Source organism: Leucoraja erinacea, chromosome 1, assembly GCF_028641065.1.
Source record: "Leucoraja erinacea ecotype New England chromosome 1, Leri_hhj_1, whole genome shotgun sequence".
Lineage (NCBI taxonomy): Eukaryota > Metazoa > Chordata > Chondrichthyes > Rajiformes > Rajidae > Leucoraja > Leucoraja erinaceus.
Window position 1 is genome coordinate 91996961 of NC_073377.1, and position 19490 is coordinate 92016450.

A 19490-nucleotide genomic window follows, 5' to 3' on the forward strand; every position below is an offset into this window, starting at 1 on the left:
CCACCTTATCAGAACCTTTTGCAGTTTTCTTTGTTCTACGAGTCAGCACTATTTCTACACCTTTTATCAGTTTCTGCAGCTGAACAGCTGAGGCTGTCAAGAGGCAAAATTTGCCTTCTGCAATGCGATTTAACATCTACAAGTTCTTGTGGTGGATTTATTCATTTATGTTGATTACACAATATTACAGATGGCTATTTCTAAGCTTTTTTAATAATTAAGATGCAAAACCAGCTTTGCATCAATAGATCGCTGTGACACCGATCTCTGGCACTGTTCTCGGCTCATGTTCAGTCAGTGCATTCATTTTCCTCTAACTAATGTAACTCTCAAAGCAAGCTCTGATTACATGGAAAAACATCTGACCATTAAACATCTACTGAAGACACAAAATGCTGGAGAAACTCAGCGGGTCAGGCAGCATCTCTGGAGAAAAGAAACAGGTGACATTTCGGGTCTGGTGAAGTTTTGGGTTGGGCGCTTCTTCAGTCAGAAGAAGGGTCTCGATCCAAAACGTCACCTATTCCTTTCCTCCAGAGATGCTGCCGGGCCCGCTGAGTTACTCCAGCATTTTGTCTCTACCTTTGGTGTAAACCAGCATCTGCCATTGGTTCCTACACAAACATCTACTGAAGTTACGGTGAAGGGGGTAAGAACCAATGAAGAAAATCATCTTAACAAGACGCAAGTGCTGGAGTAACTCAGCGGGTCAGGCAGCATCTCTGATGAACATGGACCTATCCCTGAATTACTCTAGCACTTTATGTTTTATTTTGTAAATTGGTATCTGCAGTTCCTTGTATCACCAAGAAAATCACCGGAAGCTCTCTTTAAATGGAAAGCACCTTCCCGCCTTTGTGAAAAGAAACAATGGATGGTTCTGAATTTTATTGTGCTATCCATGGTCACAAAACTTCCATTCTTTAACAAGCCATGAGAAGGATACACATGGGCCAAATACATTAGAAGATATAGCATAAGTACATAAGGAAAAAACATCCGGCATTTTGGCCCTTTGAGCCTGCTCTGCGACTCGTCAAGATCTTGGCTTATTTTCTACCTCAGCGCCATTTTATTGCACTCTACTCATGTCACTTGATTGTATCGTTACCTGTTTTCAGTGAACATAACAACTGGGCTTCCATGGTACCCGGAGTGAAGAATTCCAATGATTCACTTTCCTTTGAGTGAAGACATTGCTCCTCATTTCAGTCCTAAGTTTTTATCCTTTGTTCTCAAGTGAGCAGAACTCTAAAATTAACACCTTTTATTAAAAAAAAAAAAAGATGAGTTTAAACAAGAGTTTAATTAGGTCTAGCTGCATCAGGTTGTAATTTGTATAATCAGCCATTGGCCTGGTTGTGAACATTGCCAACCCCCTGCAGTCCCAGCACCCGCCAGGAGGATTGGTTAGGAGTGTGGTTAGGGTTGACACTGGGCCAAGCTGTTTCTTGGCCTGCGCTTGTTCCCTTCCTGTCGGGACATCCTATTTTAGTGTGACGGAAGTGCTCATTAAATGGAAAGTTGACGTCCACAGTGAGAGGCTCAGCATGAGACTCCAAATCATCAGAAGAGGTCAAGATGTGGATTCAATTAGCAGTCTATGCATCACCCTTGCTCCTTTCCCTCAGAGAACAGTGTGCTACCCTCTTTTGGCGCACTGTGGAGTAGCCACGGTGGGCGGGGTAACAAGACTGGAGCCCCCGTGGGTGGGAGCCCATGGCTGACCGAGCCTGGGTCGACGCAGCCCGTGGCCAAGATTGGAGCCCGCGTGCTGCGAGTTAACGGAGCCATGCGGCTGGGGTCTGGGTCGGTGCGATGGAGGTTTCCAGAGAGGACACGACAGCGTTAGTGGGGACATCGGTGCGGCAGACAATGATGATGCCGACCAACGAATGAGGACGGGTCACGTGCTGTGAGGACGCCACTGCCGAGGGAAGGAACAAAGGAAGACCCGATGTGGGGGAACCGCCGTGAAAGGGAGGGGTTGGGGGAGGGGGAGAACAAAGGAGGACCTGGTGCAGATACTATGTATACTTTATAACTTTGTCAGCACCGATATGTGGTGACTTTTGCATACCTTGGATACGCAAACAAAGACTTTCACTGTGACTTGACATGTGACAATAGAGTATTAATTCATTCATTCCCAGAAGCATGAGTGCATCTTCCACTTGCCTTGATGCATGTACAAGCTGCATCCTTTACTGTTCTTCCTTCTGCTTGCCCCTCCTCCCATTTCCTGATGTGTTTTATTTGCCTTAAACTGTTATAGCTACTTCATCTTCTTCTTCTAGTCCTATTCAGGCAGTCTGTTATGGTCCAAGATGCTTCCACTCAGGGCCAAGGACTCCCATGCATTAGCGAGGATGCAATGAAGCAGCAGGGTGGGGAATTCGGAGAAGCTGCACCTCATGGTTGTGGGTGAACTGGTTTTAATACTGACCTTGGGTGCTGCCGACATGAGGATTGCATGTGGGTATATTGGGGTTCTCCTATATTGCAAAGATGTGTAGGTTGTGAGATTAATTGGCCATTATAACTTCTCCCTGATATGTAGGAAATCTGGAAGACTTAATGGGAATATGGAGGAGAATAAAGTGGGATTGGAATAGGATTAGTGTAAAAGGTGCTTGAGAGTTAGTGCTGACCCTTTTCATGCTGTGTAACTAACTCTATGATGTTCTCAAGGAGGCTTTGAGAATATTCTTGAATTATTTCTTCTGCGCCCCAGGTAATTTTTATTACCATGATTGCATTTGGAATAGCATGTCTGCTTTCCAGGTTTAGTGAGAGGCAAGTAAACAGTAGGGCTTTATAACTGATGGTCATTCAAGCTTCAATGCTGGGATCTTGGACTGAGAGGGAATATGGATGTTAATTCACTAATCCTGCCAGTGGATTTGGAGGATTTTGCAGAGCCAACCTTGATAGTATCTCTTCAGTACTTTGACATGCCTGCAGTTAAGGACTCAGAAGAGTACAAAGGGGCTGTGATCACTGTTATCTGAACCTTGTGCTGGCCTTGTAATCTTGATCTTGCAAGCATACTGTACACATTAGAAACAGGCCACTCAAACCTGGTCTGCTATTTAATAAGAACACGGCTACAGTGTTAATAATCCCAACATTACATTCTTGACAATGCACAATAACCTTTCACCCCCTTGCTTATCTATTTGGGGCCTAAGACTCTTCTTGCACTACCCTTTTAGGACGGGAGTACCAAAGATTCATAAAAGGAGAAAAATTATGCCTTGTATCTGACACCCCAAAATTTTTAAATGTGGACCCATGGTTTTATATTCCCGCACAAGAAGGTAGAAGATTTTGATTCTGCAGTGGAAGTTTTGTAGGTGGGAGGATTTACAATGTGTGCTGTATATTAGCTCAACTCCAAGCATCTGGTTAAGTGGAGGATGCTGTTGGAATTAGCTTTCCCTCATCACTTCTTTCCAATTTCACATTGCCAGAGACTGTTTCAAGGTCCGGGGATAAATTCTCCATCATGTTTCCAGGATTGGGATGCATGAACTGTGGGTTAGAATTTGCCAGGAAATTATAAGGTGTTCACCTTCCATTAGAAGAGATACGAAGATGCCATATTAGCTCATTCCTGATGGGAAAACTCATCCATTAATGCCAACTTTCATTTTAGTTTCACTTCTAGAAGATAATTGGACCACAGGAGGCAGAGGGGTGATTTTATGGAGGCGTACAAAAACATGAGGGGTATAGAGTCTTTCTTCCAGGGGAGGAGAATCATAAACTACTGGGCATAGGTTTAAGCTGAGAGGGGAAAGATTCAATAGGAACCTTATGGGCAACTTTTTCCACACAGAGGATGGTGGTAATATGGAATGAGCTGCCAGAAGAAGTAGTAGAGGCAGATACAATGATAACATTCAAAAGACATGTGGATAGGTATGCGGATAGGAAGATTTAGAGGGATATTGGCCAAACATGGACAAATTAGACTAATTTAGATGGGGCACATTGGTCAGTATGGACAAGTTGGGCCGAAGGGCCAGTTTCAATGCTGTAAGACTCCTTGAATCTACGAATCTAGCAATCCAAATATCTTTTGCTGATACCTAGGAAAGCCTCCAGGTGGCAGTAGTAAATGAGGTTCACTGCTAATCATGAATTAACCCTTTGCCTCGCAACCATAGGGCTTATTTTTCTTTATGAAGCAAGATGGTTGAATGTCATTCCCTCGTGCAATTTATTGTTCCAGTCTGAGTATGTATCCTGGAAAGGATTTAAACCATTTTCATGAGGTGTAATATGCTTGTCAACTTGAATTATTTAATGGAATGTTTTGATGCAACCTTTGCTAGAAAGAGCATAGCTGGGATTGTGATTGTTTTATATTGGATATTTTCCCCTTTAAGGAATACAGCCAGTGACCTACTATTTTCGATGTTACTGGTACAAAAGTTCAGGTTTCAAACAGAGCCGAGGGGTTTTTGCCTGTTGGTAGCTGGTACACAGCAGAGCATTCCCTCTGTAAGTTCTTCTGTTTAATAAAGCACTTTGTCAGTTGGAATTGACGGCTATCCTCCTGTGTCTTAATGAGTGAATGAGGATTAATGATCATGAGACGGAATACTCTTACCCAGTATGGGAAAAGCTCATTTCCAGCACGTGACTGAACTGGCTAAGTAAAAGGTGGCTAAATTGCAAAGCTTCTGAACCTAGACACTGGAAACCCAGTGCATAATTAACTCGTGCCATTTGACCAGTACATGTTGGGCTGCCAACTCATTATAGTGATTTCAACATGCAGTTAGCATTAGCTGCTCTATTTTCTTGCTTAGCACAGCAGCACGACCCTGTCTGATGATGGCAAGGCCGATTCAAGCTGGGCTGAATTGCTCAAAGGCAGATTGCCTGCGTCTCTTCGAGTGGAAGTGTGTTGTGTTAGCAGCAGAGAAGGTAAGTCATTACCGGAGGTCCCTGTGGCATGTGACACAACACTGGAGAGCATGTCTAATGTGTGGACAATGTCAGTGAATTCAAATGCTATTTCTCACAATCTCCACCTCGGGACTCCAGCCCTTCTCGGTGATATACTGTCCCGCCAAGAATATTTACTAATCCAGGACTTGGGCCGAATGTTCATCAGCTCCGTCACACCCTCGCACACCTGACGATAACTGCAAAGGTTTGCAGCTCACGGTGTGAATGGGCACTGCCGGATTTCATAGCTGACCATAACTGTCAGCTTGCACGCACTAGTGTAGAAACAAGAACTGCAGATGCTGGTTACAAAAGAGATACGAAGGAGAACACAGAGAAGCCTAAAGAATGGTCCCAACCCAAAAATGTCACCTATCCATGTTCTCCAGGGATGGTGCCTGACCCGCTGAGTTATTCCAGCACTTTGTGTCCGAGCTTGCATGCACTAACAGCTTGGACAATTGACTGAACCCAGGCAACCTGTAAGACATTCAATGCACATTTATCCCTCCCCTATGGTTCAGGCACCAGGTTCTTGAAGTTTTAGTTCAGTTGAGAAATACAGTGTAGAAATGGGCCGTCGGCCCGCTGAGTCCACGCCGACCACCAATCACCCGTTCGATCCTACACACTGTGAACAATTTACAAAAGCCAATTAACTCACAAACCTGCATGTCTTTGGAGCACCCTGAGAAAGCCCACGCGATGTACAAATTCCGTACAGACAGCACCCATAGTCAGGATCAAACCTGTTTCTTTGGCATTGTAAGGCAGCAACTCTGCTGCTGCGCCACCTTGACTCCTAATTTCCTTTGAGGAAATGCTGCCTGTCATTACTAGAGCAGTACAGAGGAATCGTAGATGATGAATGTTCACATCTTATCTTCCTTCAAATTTATTTTCTACTTATCCCACATTTTTGTCAGGTTTATAAAGCAGCAGGCGATGTAGGTGTGCATTTCAAACCACAAGCTGTGCTTTACATCTTTCATGGTTCTGAAATCCAACTGTAGGTTGAGAGAACGGAAATGCTATGAACTGTGGCATGTTACCGCCCAGTTAATATGTGGCATGTGCCAGGACACTTAAATGCTCCTCTTGCCATTTTGAAATCTGGCAGTGCTCAGTCACACCCTGAGCTGCTCCTGCCAAAGAATAGCCTCAAAGATAGACACAAAATGCTGGAGTAACTCAGTGGGACAGGCAGCATCTCTGGAGAGAAGGAACGGGTGCCATTTTGGGTCAGGACCCTTCTTCAGACTGAATAGCCTCAGCTCTCTTTGAACAGGGAGCATTAAGCACCCCTCGTATGCAAGCAGCTCACTTCACACTTCCTCACAGGCCACTGTAGGTGATAACATATAGATAAGTTACCTCCTACAACATGCTTCCAAACAGCAAATTAGTGCTGAACCCAGGAATGTATTTGTTTACACTGCAAGTCAAGTTTATAGTGAGTTGACCAAATCAGAAATCCAAATTATCATGCCTAATCCTAGCTTTATAACCAGTGTGCCTTATTTGTAAAGTTCCCATTTGGAGCCCAATTTCACCTTTATGATGTCTCTATTTATAACTAATGTTAACTTATGAAACACTTTCAGTGCAGTAGATGTGATTTACATGGACTTAATTCAGTAAGGACTTTGACAAGATCCCTCATTGGAAACTGTTTGAAAAGTTTAAAGGCCAATGGTTCCTGGGCAAATTGGTGAATTGTATCCAAAACTGGTATTGCATTTGGAGGCAGAAATTGATAGGAGAGGATTGTCTTTGTGGCTGAATGCCTGTGTTTACTGGTGTAACGCAGTGCTGGGATTCTGGTTGTTTTTGATGTATGTAAATGAGTTGGATGTGGATGTGTGAGACACAATCAGTAAGTTCACAGATGACATGAAGTTTGGCGGTGTAAAGTGTAAAAGTGTAAAAGTATTTAGTGTAAAATACCAAGCTTCGCAACCAGTGAGACTGAAGAAGGGTCTCGACCCAGAATGTCACCCATTCCTTCTCTCCAGAGATGCTGCCTGTCCCACTGAATTACTCCAGCATTTTGTGTCTATCTTTCCAACAAGTGAAATGATTTCATGTGACTGTTTAGGTTTACCAATTGTGCTTACATTTGCTGGCCCCGTTTCAGACATCTTATGGGTAAATAATGGGAGAAATTCATGATAAAAACTATTGGCACTAAAATGAACTTATCACATTAAAATAACACCCATTGTCAATGCACACATTGAGAAATGCGAGTTGAAAACATATAAATAGGCATTTTGCATTTTGTGTTTGTTTATATCATTTTTATTGATGTTTTTAATGTTTTTCTCACATGAATTCAGTGAGAGTGAATTTTATTCTTTGTCAGATATTTGGCATTCAGTAAGCATGAATTTATGAATTGTGTAAAGGTGAATTTCTGCAATCTGAACTGCCGTTGTGTTCTGAATGGCCGGTCTGCACAAAGGTGGTCGAAAGTTGCAAACTACCAGGCTGTGGGACATCCCCAGCTGTGCTAATGGAGAGAGGAAAAAACGGAATCAATATCACGGATGGATGAGTTACAGCAGAAATGACCAGTTCTGAATGAGACAGTGAAAGCAAGTTAACTGAAGTAGAATTTGATACTGAATTTAAAAGGTCTCGACAGGCCCAGTTGGAAGACGTGATGTTATTTCCCAAGCTTACATTGGGCTTGTTATAACATTACAGGAGATTTTTTGATAGTTGTCAGATAGGCTATCAGGACACCTAGATGCATACATCTTTATTTGCCTATCTCATTCCCATGCCTGATGCAGGATTTCAACCAGAAACAGCAACCAATCCTTTCCACTCACAGATGCTGCTCGACCCACCGAGTATCTTCAGCAGATTGTTTGTTGCAGTGCATTCTGAAAAACAGAGTAAACGGCATAATTTGACAGACATGACCACCTCACAACAATCAGAATGTTTAAAAATCTCAATGTCAAGACTTGTATGTATGTAACAAAATAATTGACCAAATGTGCTTATTTATTTTCTTTTGAAATAGAGCAAGTGTCGTGGAAATGCACCTTTAAAAAGTCAATGTAATATGTGGTATGACTTTGATATATTGTTGGAGCAGACATTGCTGTTTAGTTGAGGGTTGCTGCCTTGATTAAAGTTTGCACCATTGATAACATTATCTCTGCCATTTGCTTATGCAAGCAGCAATACAAAACAGCCCACAGACTCAATAGGATCCTTGCCTGTTATTAAATCTTGCAATTTGCCTTAAGGAAGACTCAATTGTTTGTAACAGGAGACCTGGGGATGATAACATCAAGAGGTTCAGGACTTGAAAAGAATATTAAATCCAGCGTGCATCTATGATAGACACTGGAATGTGCCGTTAATATCAATGCCTTACTTTTGGAGATGACTTGACCAAGGCAAATACTTGTAGTCAATATTAGGAGCTCTCATTTTAATAGGTTAAAATATTATGCAATTAGGTTGGAGATATTTGTGAACCACCTTAATTTAGTTTAGTTTAGAGATACAACAATTTGATCAACTGAATCTGCGTCGACCAGCAATCCCCGCAACCAACACTATCCTACACACTAGGGACAATTTACAATTTTACCTAAGCCAATTAACCTACAAACCTGTACATCTTTGAAACATAGGAGGAAACTGGAGCATCTGGAGAAAACCCACGCAGGTCATGGGGAGAACGTACAAACACCATACAGACAGCACCCGTGGTCAGGATCGAACCCAAGTCTCTGGCGATGTAAGGCAGCAACTCTACTGCTGCACCATAATGTTGACATTACTTCTGAAGTTCTTTGAATTTGCAACCCATTCTTTATTGAAAACATATAATACCGAAAAAATGTAGAAGCTTATAAACTAAATGCTTTATTTAGATTTTTCTGAATATGTTGAAAACTTTATCTTTTGAACTAAAATGACTTCATCTGGAAAAAAAAAAAATTTGTGTGCAGTAAACTAGCAGTGTGGGAGCTTTCATATGCTGAATCCTATTTCTGAAATTCATTGCATTGACTTCAATGAAACTGAAATCACCAGATTAGTTCAAGGTGCTTACCACATCATCTGTTTAATGTATGCAATTGAAGATGAATTTTTACACACATGAACTGTTTCAAAGTGGGAAACCTCCATATCTATACTTAGAACATAAAATAGTAAAGCCTTATCCATTTAAAAACAAAATGAATTTATTTCTGGTCACCAAAACTTGATATTAGTATGATGTTAGTTTTCATGCAGTTCATGAGAAACTAAAAATAAAGTCGAGTTCAACATATATCCTATTGAGATCTGTGTTGAGCTTGCAAAAATGTTCATCTTAATTACTGGAAGATCCAGATGTCCACTTAGGTACATTTAGTTATTTCCTGTGGACAATGCACAAGAAAATTGATATTCAGCAGAGTTTCAAGCATGTGAGAAAATTAAATTAGATGAAATGAGATCAAGCAATACCTGAGGGGCTGAAGCTATATAAATCAAGGAAGCTGAAAGAACAGTGAACACAGATGAAGGTAAGAGGATTCAATTTTGTCTCTAATAACCAGTACTCAACCATCTTGTATATTCTACAGCAAGGAACAAAGAAAATTGTTTCTTACTGCATCATAAACTCATTGTTAGATTTAGAGAAAGTTCAAAGTCAATGATTTGCAGTTTTGTAAACTCAGGCTTATGAGTAATGATCTTATAATGAGCTTATTACTCACCCTAAGCTCTTGGAAAAATATTGATAATTTGTTTAAAGGTGGATTCCCCTGACAAGGGAATTCTGATATAAATAGGTACTGCCATTATAAGTCTCTGTGCAATATTTCAAAAATGCTAAGTCATTTCGATAACTAGGCATTTGCACATCAGAACATGTGGATACTGAGGAAAAGTGTCTGTTATTATGATGGAGTAGGAAAACGAGAACTTTTTCTCATCATTTCTGTTGGAAAATAGTAATTTAGCAATTGCATTCAGTATTGTATTAAGATGAAAAATCTCATGTTCTCTAATGTTCTCACAGTTATATTTAAAACCTTTGAACCGAGTCTTAACTAAAAAGTTTGAGCCATCGTGGCATCCATTTGTTTACTCAAAACATAAGAAGTTGAAAGAGGTTTAAACTCTGAATTGTTGTCAGTGAACTCTGAGATGTTTCCAAAATACTTTACTGCACATTTTAGGAGAAATGTGTAACAGAAGGGCTCTAACTGCATAAATGCAAGAGATAGGTTTGGTGAAACATCTAGGCACAGGCTGCTCTGGTTTACAATATCCTGACTTAGGGACACAGGTATATTTGCACAGGAAAGACACAAAGTGCTGGAGTAGATCAGGCAGAATCTCTGGAGAAAAAGGATGGGTGACGTATCTGCTTGGGATCCCCCACGTTTCATCTACGAATCATGGTTCAAACACTGATTTGAGGATCCCTGGAACCCGGTGCAAAACAGGAAGAGCTATTTAGTGGGGAAAGTGTTTTTTTAGTGCACCCTCCAGTTACACTAATAGCATGTTTGATGGGGAAAAAGGAGACTTCAACCAGGTCATCTTATAGTCCATTCATCAGTAAGACAAATCAAGTGTGTTTCAGGAGAGTTTCACTCGTGAAATTTGGTTATTGATATACAAAGCCTTACTGGCAACCCAGTTGATTACATCAACTAAAAAGACACAAATTCTCTTATCAGTCAAGGCAATATCCTAAATATAATTCTTCATTGCCTTCTAAGGTATTCCTTCATGACTGAGAATAGCTTACTTCAAGTGAAAGGTCACAACCTGAAACATCACCTAGCCATGGTTTCCAGAATTGCTGCTTGACCCATTGAGTTATTTCAGAATTTTGTGTCCTTTCATGACTTACTTCAGTTTGTGGATTCTGAGTTGGGTATTGAGTGGGAGCTGCCACTTCTCCATAACGGCATATGAGACTCTTCCTGGGACTAGAGAATTACAGTACTTTGCCAAGGTTTCTCCTGCAGCACCTCCTAAATCTGCAGAACATACCAGTTAGCAGGCAAAAAGCTTCAGATACATGGGAGTGGGATTGTTCCTTTTTTGCTAGGCTTCATTTGAACAGTGCAGGAGGCCAAATACAAAGATACCTCTGTAATTCAAACCATACTTGTTTTCTCACTTCTCCCGACTGATGAAAAGTAATTGAGCTGCAACGTTAACTCTGCAATTATGTTCAAAGGTGCTGCCTCGACCTTTTGAATATTTCCAAAACCTTCTGATTCCGTTTCATTTTTGTCATCCTTTGAGAATGAATTTGAGAAAATAATGAATGTGACTGCGGATATATTTGCATATGACTGACCAGAAGTCATTCATTCTTCAGCAAATGTCCTGCAAATCAAGCTGTCTGATGGAGATTGGTTTATTCATTCCTTTCATTCAGTTTCACAATACAAACCTCAAGTGAATATCTGCACAATGGGGTGGACGATACCTCTGCATTTTGTATGACAGCAGAAATTATTCTGGCTAAATTGTAGCGAACCCCTCTCAGATCTGAGCCTGCTGGAATATTGAGATGTGACTATTATTTATTTATTTTTTGGAGAAACTGCACCGTGCCTTTTGATGTTATACCAATATTCTTCTTTTCATGTCAACACCCTTGAGATCACTATCCACAGCTCATCAGTCAAGGCAAATCTTAGCCTTTGGTCAGTAACAATCTTCTTCATTTGCAGTATTTCTTTCTTTGTTTTCTTCCACAGGACTGTTCCACGCATTCACAACCTGCTCTTCCATTCACTCCCACCATGTATTGTTCCATTCAGTGCTCTTGCGTACTGCTTCAATCAATCCCACCACACGACATTCCACAAGCTTCACTGTTATACCAATCCCTCTCACCCTGTGCTGTTCCAACAAAGGACAGCAAGGTGGCACAGCATTAGAGTTTCTGGCTTAAGGCACCAGAAACTCGTGTTCAATCCTGACAATGGGTGCTCTCTGCACAGAGCTTGGACATTCTCCCTGTGACCGCATGGGTTTTCTCCCACATTCCAAAGATGTATAGGTTTATCGGTCACTTGGCTTCAGTATGAATTGTAAATTGTCCCTAGTGTGTAGGATAGTGTTAGTGTAAGGCAATCGCTGGTCAGCGTGGACTCGGTGGGCCGAAGGACCTGTTTCCGTGCTGTATCTCTAAACTAAACTAAACATTCTAACACTGCTGCTCCAATCACATATACAGTCCACTGCTACAGCCTTCACACTGCACTTCTTGCTGTTACTAAGTTGTTGCCACTCAGTCATTGCTACCCAGCAACGTGCTGCCTTGTTGCTGCCTCGCTGCTGTCATCATGCAGGTGAACATTGTGATCACTTCTGCTATCAGTGATGAATTCTTGGGGGTGACATCATGAAATATGCAATGCATGTTGGATTGAGCTCTACTTGTAACTATAGAAATAAATAGCAGTAAATCTCCTGGCAGATACAAGTAATGTGACATTTTCTGAAATAATGTTTGCAGGTCAGAATTTAACTTAATATGTACTAGTAGGTATCTCTACTGATATGATAGAGATTCAATTTAATTGTCACATGTACCAATTAAGGTACAGTGAAATTTGATAGAGTATGATAGCAAATGATAGAGTGCTGCTCCTTGAATTCAAGTGGTTTATTTTTGGCTTGTTAGTTGTTGGAAGGGAGACGCCATTTTGATTTACCTTTACCTAACAAAATCTGTACATTACTGTATAACATTAACCACCAATCATAGACTCCTATCAAGGCACATGCTTGAATCCAAATTTGATAGCAGTATTTAAATTGTTTTCAGTTATCGCAGTTTAGTCAGCTGGTAGATAAACTAATCATCCTGCAACTAAGCCTCATAAACCAAGAGAGCACCATTGGTGAAGTGTGATTAGTATTGAGTTAGTTGATCTGTGCCAGTCACTGCAAGGCCCCAATTGTCTTGTGGGTCATTTGGATTGCACACTACCACTTCAGTGGAATAATGTTGGAAACTCTTGCCAAATTACATAAATGGCTGACAAGGGGGCTACCACATAACACTTGGATCTAAATATTGTTCATCTAATATAGCGTCAAAATGTCTACCTTCATGTCATGCTTTATTGTTCCATCAGGGGCCTCCCATCCTCAAAAGTATCTGCATGGCCTGCTGCCTCAAGAAGGTGGCATCTACCATCAAGGTCCTCACCATCTAGGAGATGCCCTCTTCTCACTGTTACCATCAGTTTAAGAGGTACATCAGTCCCACACCCCCAGGATCAGGAACAGTTATATTCTTACAACTGTCCAGTTTCTGAACCAACCTGCACAACCGTAATCTTACCTCAGCAATGGAACACAATAGATCATTTCTCATATCATCATGGATTTGTTTATTAATTGTGTATTTTTGTACTGAGGTTTTTTTTTTGTACGATCTTTGTCTTTTCACAGTTTCATAGCATTTATGTTTAATGGTTGTATAATTGATGTATTTGTTTGCAGTTTGGGTTTATGTGCACGTGATGCAGCTGAAAGCAAGATTTGCATTGTACCTGCGCCTCACTATACTTATGCATACAACGATAAACTCCACAACTCAAATTTAAACATGCAATTTGCAAAATGGTTCACTCTTTTAAATGGATAGAACATTTTGTTTTTGGAACCAAGAAGCAAATGCCATGAGGCACTATCCCTAATGTAAAGCTTTGTGTGGCAGAGAATAGATGTTGGAAATTCAGATGAAAACATGTACAATATTTATTGCCCATATATTTTGTGATTGAAAATCATACAGGAAGCAAGATGAAAGGATCTGGAAGTATTGTTATACCATGAATGATTGCACTACATATAGAAACTTTGAATATTTACAAATTCATGATAATCTGTAGTGTTCATTTATATTAATGAATGGAAACTTCGAGTGACTGTTTTATTTTTTTCTAAACAAATTTAAGGTTGATCAATGTTTAAATATATTTTGTTAATTTTGAGTTTCCCACTATGTGGCGAACATGGAAAGACAACAAACTTTCTGAGCATTACATGCCATGAATGCTCATTAGTAAAAGTCTGCCTGTCATGATTTGTCACACAATGTAAACACAAAAGAGTAGCTATTTTTAATGATAAATCTGAATGACTAGTTTAATGACTAGCTTTCACGATGTGCAGACAAGTGCTGACAGCCACCCCAGTCCCAATGACTAAATGGCAAATAAATAAACCTCTGCTGTCACATCGCAGAATCTAGTGAACTAGTTAACATCAAATTTTGCAAATGCAATGAAATAATTTCTGTAAATGGGATCAGAGTGCAAAAACACTTGTCTCTTACCCAGGCTTTATGTTCTTTGCGGGCTAGAAAAAATGAACCTTGTTCTTGGACTCCGATCGTAATGTAAGTGTTCAGGCACTTAACGGACTAATTAATTGAGTGTAAAAAGCTGGAGGGCACAGCTTTATCTCAACATAGTGACAGACATTACAATTGAAAAATGTCAGGTCTGTCATCCTTGTTTGTAATTGAGCTAAGCAATACAAAAGGTATTTCTAGATCTTTGCAAATAAATCTGTCCCTCAGTTTGTAACATTAAATGGGCTGAACATTTTATTATCCGTTTTGCAACAGAAACTTGTATCCATCTAGTCAATTTGTTGTAAAAAAAACATCCTAAAATGCTTTTCAAGAGAGTCAACAAACGAGTTGGTGAAGCGATTAAACTGGGATGAGCAGATGGCCAGAATTAGATCTGTACAAAGATCTCAGAGAATGGTAGAGCTGGTGAAGATTTTCGAGATAGACATTGTATTGTTACTGGGGGGTTGTGAAAATGATGATGAGAATTCTAATTCTGACAACAAGACTTTCTGCAGACCAGTGAATAGAGAATTAATGGGATTTGGTGCAGATCTCGATTTTTTTTTTTCATGTGTTTCGCTGGCATTTGAAGTGTAGTTTCAGGCAGCAAGCATCCATGCAAGCATCCTTGCACTGAGGATGCCCTTGAGTAATACAAACACATTACTAAACTGCAGGAAAGTATAGCATTACAGTTAGTAATAAACCAATCACAATGTGGTCGATCTTTCCTTTTTAAGAATTTGCTTATTATATTTTGGCTGAGATTTTAATGCAAAAAATTGCAAATTTGATATTTAAGGCAATAGAAACGTGGTGAAACGGAATGCTCTAGTCATTAGGCTTCCTTCATTCTGGTGAATTATTTACATTTTCATCTGAATGATAGTCGAACAAAATATTTTGTTCATCCAGCTGTGGAACATGCAACAATGAGCAAATCTTTGATAAGAGACTCCTTTGCCTATTTTGTGGCATCAGATTCACTGGTCCTGTCACACACTGGACATTATGATATCAGTCAAGAGAATACTTTTACTGTCAAGTGTTAGGAGAGTCAAGAGTATTTAATTGTCATATATACTGACAACGGAACAATGAAATTCTCACTTGCTGCAGCTGCACTACGACTGAAATCAAAGAAGGTGGCAAAGCGTTGAATTACATTGAAAAAGCAAAGAGGAAACTTGTGGTTTGGTTCTGATATTGCATAAGCACTAGCACTAATCCCATTTACTCACTATGTTCCCTTCTTCCTTTACTCCATATGCATCAAGGCCTATCTTATGTCCTTTTAAATGTTAACATGGGGTAACACGCAGTATTTGATCCAGCCAAAATGTGTTGGCATGCTGCTGAACAATCGATAAAACTGACTGATAATTACATTCGGCAGATCTTGGTTGTCAAGGAAATAGTCAAGATGTTCCCCCTCACTTCTATTCCACCCCTCATTGCACAACTCTACTGATTTTTGACCGTCAGGCAATAATTATAAATTGCTGGTTCCTGCATTATTCAATTGTTCTCTCCAGTTCTGCATTTTAGAGCCCCAGATGTTATCATGTATAAAATAACTCAATTCCGCTCTCTGCCTTATGTAATCATATATCCACGAACCCTCATTCTCACCCTTCAATTACTGGAAGCAATCTCCGCTCTTTGAAATTAAAATACAATCTGTTTTCTAAAGGAAAGCAAACGATTAAATGAAAGGCCAAGCAAATTTAAACCCTGATATGATAAGATTCTTAATATCACAATAGACATAAATAAAGAACTACCATAATAACTGGGAAGTACTAACAATTAATAGCGAAAGCCACAACAAAGTTTATACAATCTGGATTTTGCATTGAGGATTAGCAGCAGTCATTGATGTGTGGATCGGGTTTCCATCTTGTTGCTTATTAAGAGAAGTGGCAAGGGTAGAATGACCAAGAAATCATATATTTTTTTTCGCATTTCCATATATTTTTCAGAGACTTGAGATATTTTCCATTTAACTCCAACTCCCCACAGATGCATTCATCCCAATCATGAAGCAACTAAAGCATCGGGCCATCATGAATGAGGGTCAATTCTGAGGCTAACATTCTACCGTGACATCCATGTCAAGGCTTCTTGCCTTTTGGCACCATGTGACACCATGCAATCTTCTTATTCCCTTGAACTCGTGACCTGAATCTAACTGTGTAATGAAAGCAACTCCACCAATATTTTATATTCATCGGCCCCCATCTCCAAATTGGCGGTTTTCAGATCCCTCCCATTGGAATTTTGACCAGCAAGACAAATGGTTTTGCTTGAATCCTCCCATTTGCCAGGCCACAAACTAAACTCACTCACAACAAAAAACAGAAAGTGCTGAAGTAACTCAGTGGATCAGGCAGCATCTCTGGAGACCATGGATAGGTAATGTTTTGGGTCAGAATCCTTCTTTAGACTGAAGAAAGGTTCTGACCCAAAACATCACCTATCCAAGTTCTCCACAGATGCTGCCTGCCCTGCTGAGTAGCACTTTGTGTCTTTTTTGTAAACCAGCAAATGCAGTTTATTGATTCTCCCACAATAGCTACTCTAAAAAAGGTCTAAAAAATGAATCATGTCTTACGTCCATGAACCACTTCCTTGGGTTGCGCATGTCAAGTTGTAACTCTCGATTATTTCTGAAACCATTGAGTTAACATGTCCTCATTAAATATCTCACCAAAGCCTTGTAGATCTTGGATCTTAGCTCCAGTACTGGCATCATATCAACATATTTCTCTTTCGTGTCTTCTCTCCTGACCTCAATAATATTATTTGCTATCAGAAACATCACCAGTCATTTCCTGTAGAGAGTAAATAGCAGAACTCTCTTGTGTTTGCAATGCTCACTGGCCTCCTGCAGTGTCCCCTGTATTATTCTCTATACTCCACATGATTAGAGAATAATCAGCAAAGAGTAAACATCAACTCATGAATAATCACGGTCCTGCTGCTCCTTCCAGCAGAATCAACTTTAACAATTTATTATTATTATTAACATTATACTTATGGGTGCCTTTCAAAGACTCTCAAGGATGCCATACAAAACTTAATAAGCAGATTACAAAACATATAAGCAGAATAAAACAAAAAACAAAAAAAAATAGTAGGGACATCAACAACATACAATTCAAAGAGAAAGCAGTGGCAGCTTAACGCGCCAGTGTTCACTCTCCCTTCTAGCAGCCATCTTGGAGACAAAACAATCAAAACACCTTTTAACATTGAACATCCACCACAGTGACTCCTATACACTCCTCACTGTGGTGGAAGGCAAAATATAGTTCAAGTCCTTCTCCTCGCTCTTCCACGGTCGTGGGCCTTGAGCCCCCATTGGGGGGACGATCTTGACTCCCGTAGCCATTGGGCCCCTTCGCATCAAGGCGCTCCACTCCCGCATCGGGGGGTTATAAGTCATGGGGTTATAATGTCAGTCAGTTATTTTATGATACTGTTCACTGAGGCAGGAAATGAGTATGGAGTCGCATCAAGGCGCTCCACTTCCGCATCGGGGGGTTATAAGGGTCCATGGGGTTACAACCTGTCCAGTCAGTTATTTTATGATAAACTGTTTCATCTGAGGCCAGGAAAGGAGTATGGAGCAAGCCAAAAGTACAGGCTCAGGTCAGGTTCTAGGGGCCAACGTTCATCCCACCAGTAGAAGTTGTGATCACCATACGGGTACCATGTAGTCCCACACACTATCCTATACTTCCAGCGGCGCTCCATGGTCGAGATGTGTGGTGCGTCTGCGACTAAACCTGGTGTTGTCCAGGTGAACGATGATGGGGCGATGTAGACCTCCAGCAAGACACCAAAAACAACACCTGTTAAGGGGCGGATGAGCTTCTAGCAAGCCAACGGCCATCCACACCAGTAGAAGTTGTGATCACTGTCGTACATAGCATTGTAAGGAATTATGATAAAGCATACACACCACAATCCTATACTTCCAGCGGCGGAAATCTGCAGGAACTGGAGGACAGAGATGTGTGGTGCATCTGTCACCGCTCCCGTTGGAAAGCAGCACCACTGCGTCGCTAATGTTTTCAACGATGATGATGATGATGACGATGAAAAGTATTACTGGAAGTAAGTTCATCCCCAAATAACAGCACTGCCAGTTATAACAATATCGTGTCTGTTTTTTTCCAACGTTTTTTGTTTTTTAGTATGTTTTATGTTTGAGGACCCGCGTGGACTTACCATCACCCCTAGAGGGGAGCATCCACCACCGGCCCTGTGGTCTGCGGTGCTTCTGGCTGCGGCGGGGACTTTAAATCTTCGACCGCCAGCCTGTGGCCTACACCAACCTAAAGCCGTGGTCTCCGGTGGGGATGAGCTGATCCTATACTGACTCTGGACTCTGGTCCCAACCACGGGAGGGAATGGAGGAGGACTGGCCAAATTTTGTGCCTTCCACCACAGTGATGAATGCTGTGGTGAATTTTTGTGTTAAATTTTTATTGTGTATTGTGTGTTCTTTATCATTGTACCGCTGCTGACACATTCATTTCACTTGCACTTTATGTGCAATGTGACAAATAAAACTGATTGTATTGATTGTATGTTATAATAACATAATAACAATATCATAACAAAACCACATAGTCATAGAGTCCTACAGCATGGAAACAGGCCCATTGGCCCAACTACCCCACACTGACCAACATGTCCCATCTACTCTAGTCCTACCTACCTGCTTTTGGCCTATATCGCTCTAAACCTATCCTATCCACGTACTTGTCCAAATGCTTCTTAAATGTGGTGAGAGATCCTGCCTCAACTACTTCCTCTAGCAGCTCGTTCCATACCTACATGGCACAAACAGGTACACTTTCAAGTGAAAACCATCTTAGGAATTGATTCCGTCAAGTACCAGCTTTCACCCCATCTCTGAAGTGGCAAATGTGGCCACAAATTAGAGTGATGGTGCGATACATGGTTTCCCTGAGGCAATTTGGCTCGAGATGTCACCTTGCAGGTTAGGAGGGCCATCTGCCTATTCAGCCTATGTGGCTGGCCTCTGCTTACTGGAAGTTCTACCAGCCAGCACAGAGTGCCAGGGTGAATGTTCACCCAGTGGTCCACCTCACAGTCCGTGGAAGAAGGTACGTTGTTGAAGATTATT

At 40.9% G+C, this 19490-nt stretch overlaps 1 long non-coding RNA gene across 1 annotated transcript in view; it reads left to right on the forward strand.

The window, feature by feature from the left end:
• The window catches only part of LOC129699281 (uncharacterized), a 62282-nt gene that overhangs the window by 16452 nt on the left and 26340 nt on the right, over positions 1–19490 (forward strand). Inside the window, exon 2 of the long non-coding RNA XR_008723816.1 lies at positions 8619–8725. This is a non-coding gene — a long non-coding RNA (uncharacterized LOC129699281). The remainder of the gene's footprint in view (positions 1–8618; positions 8726–19490) is intronic.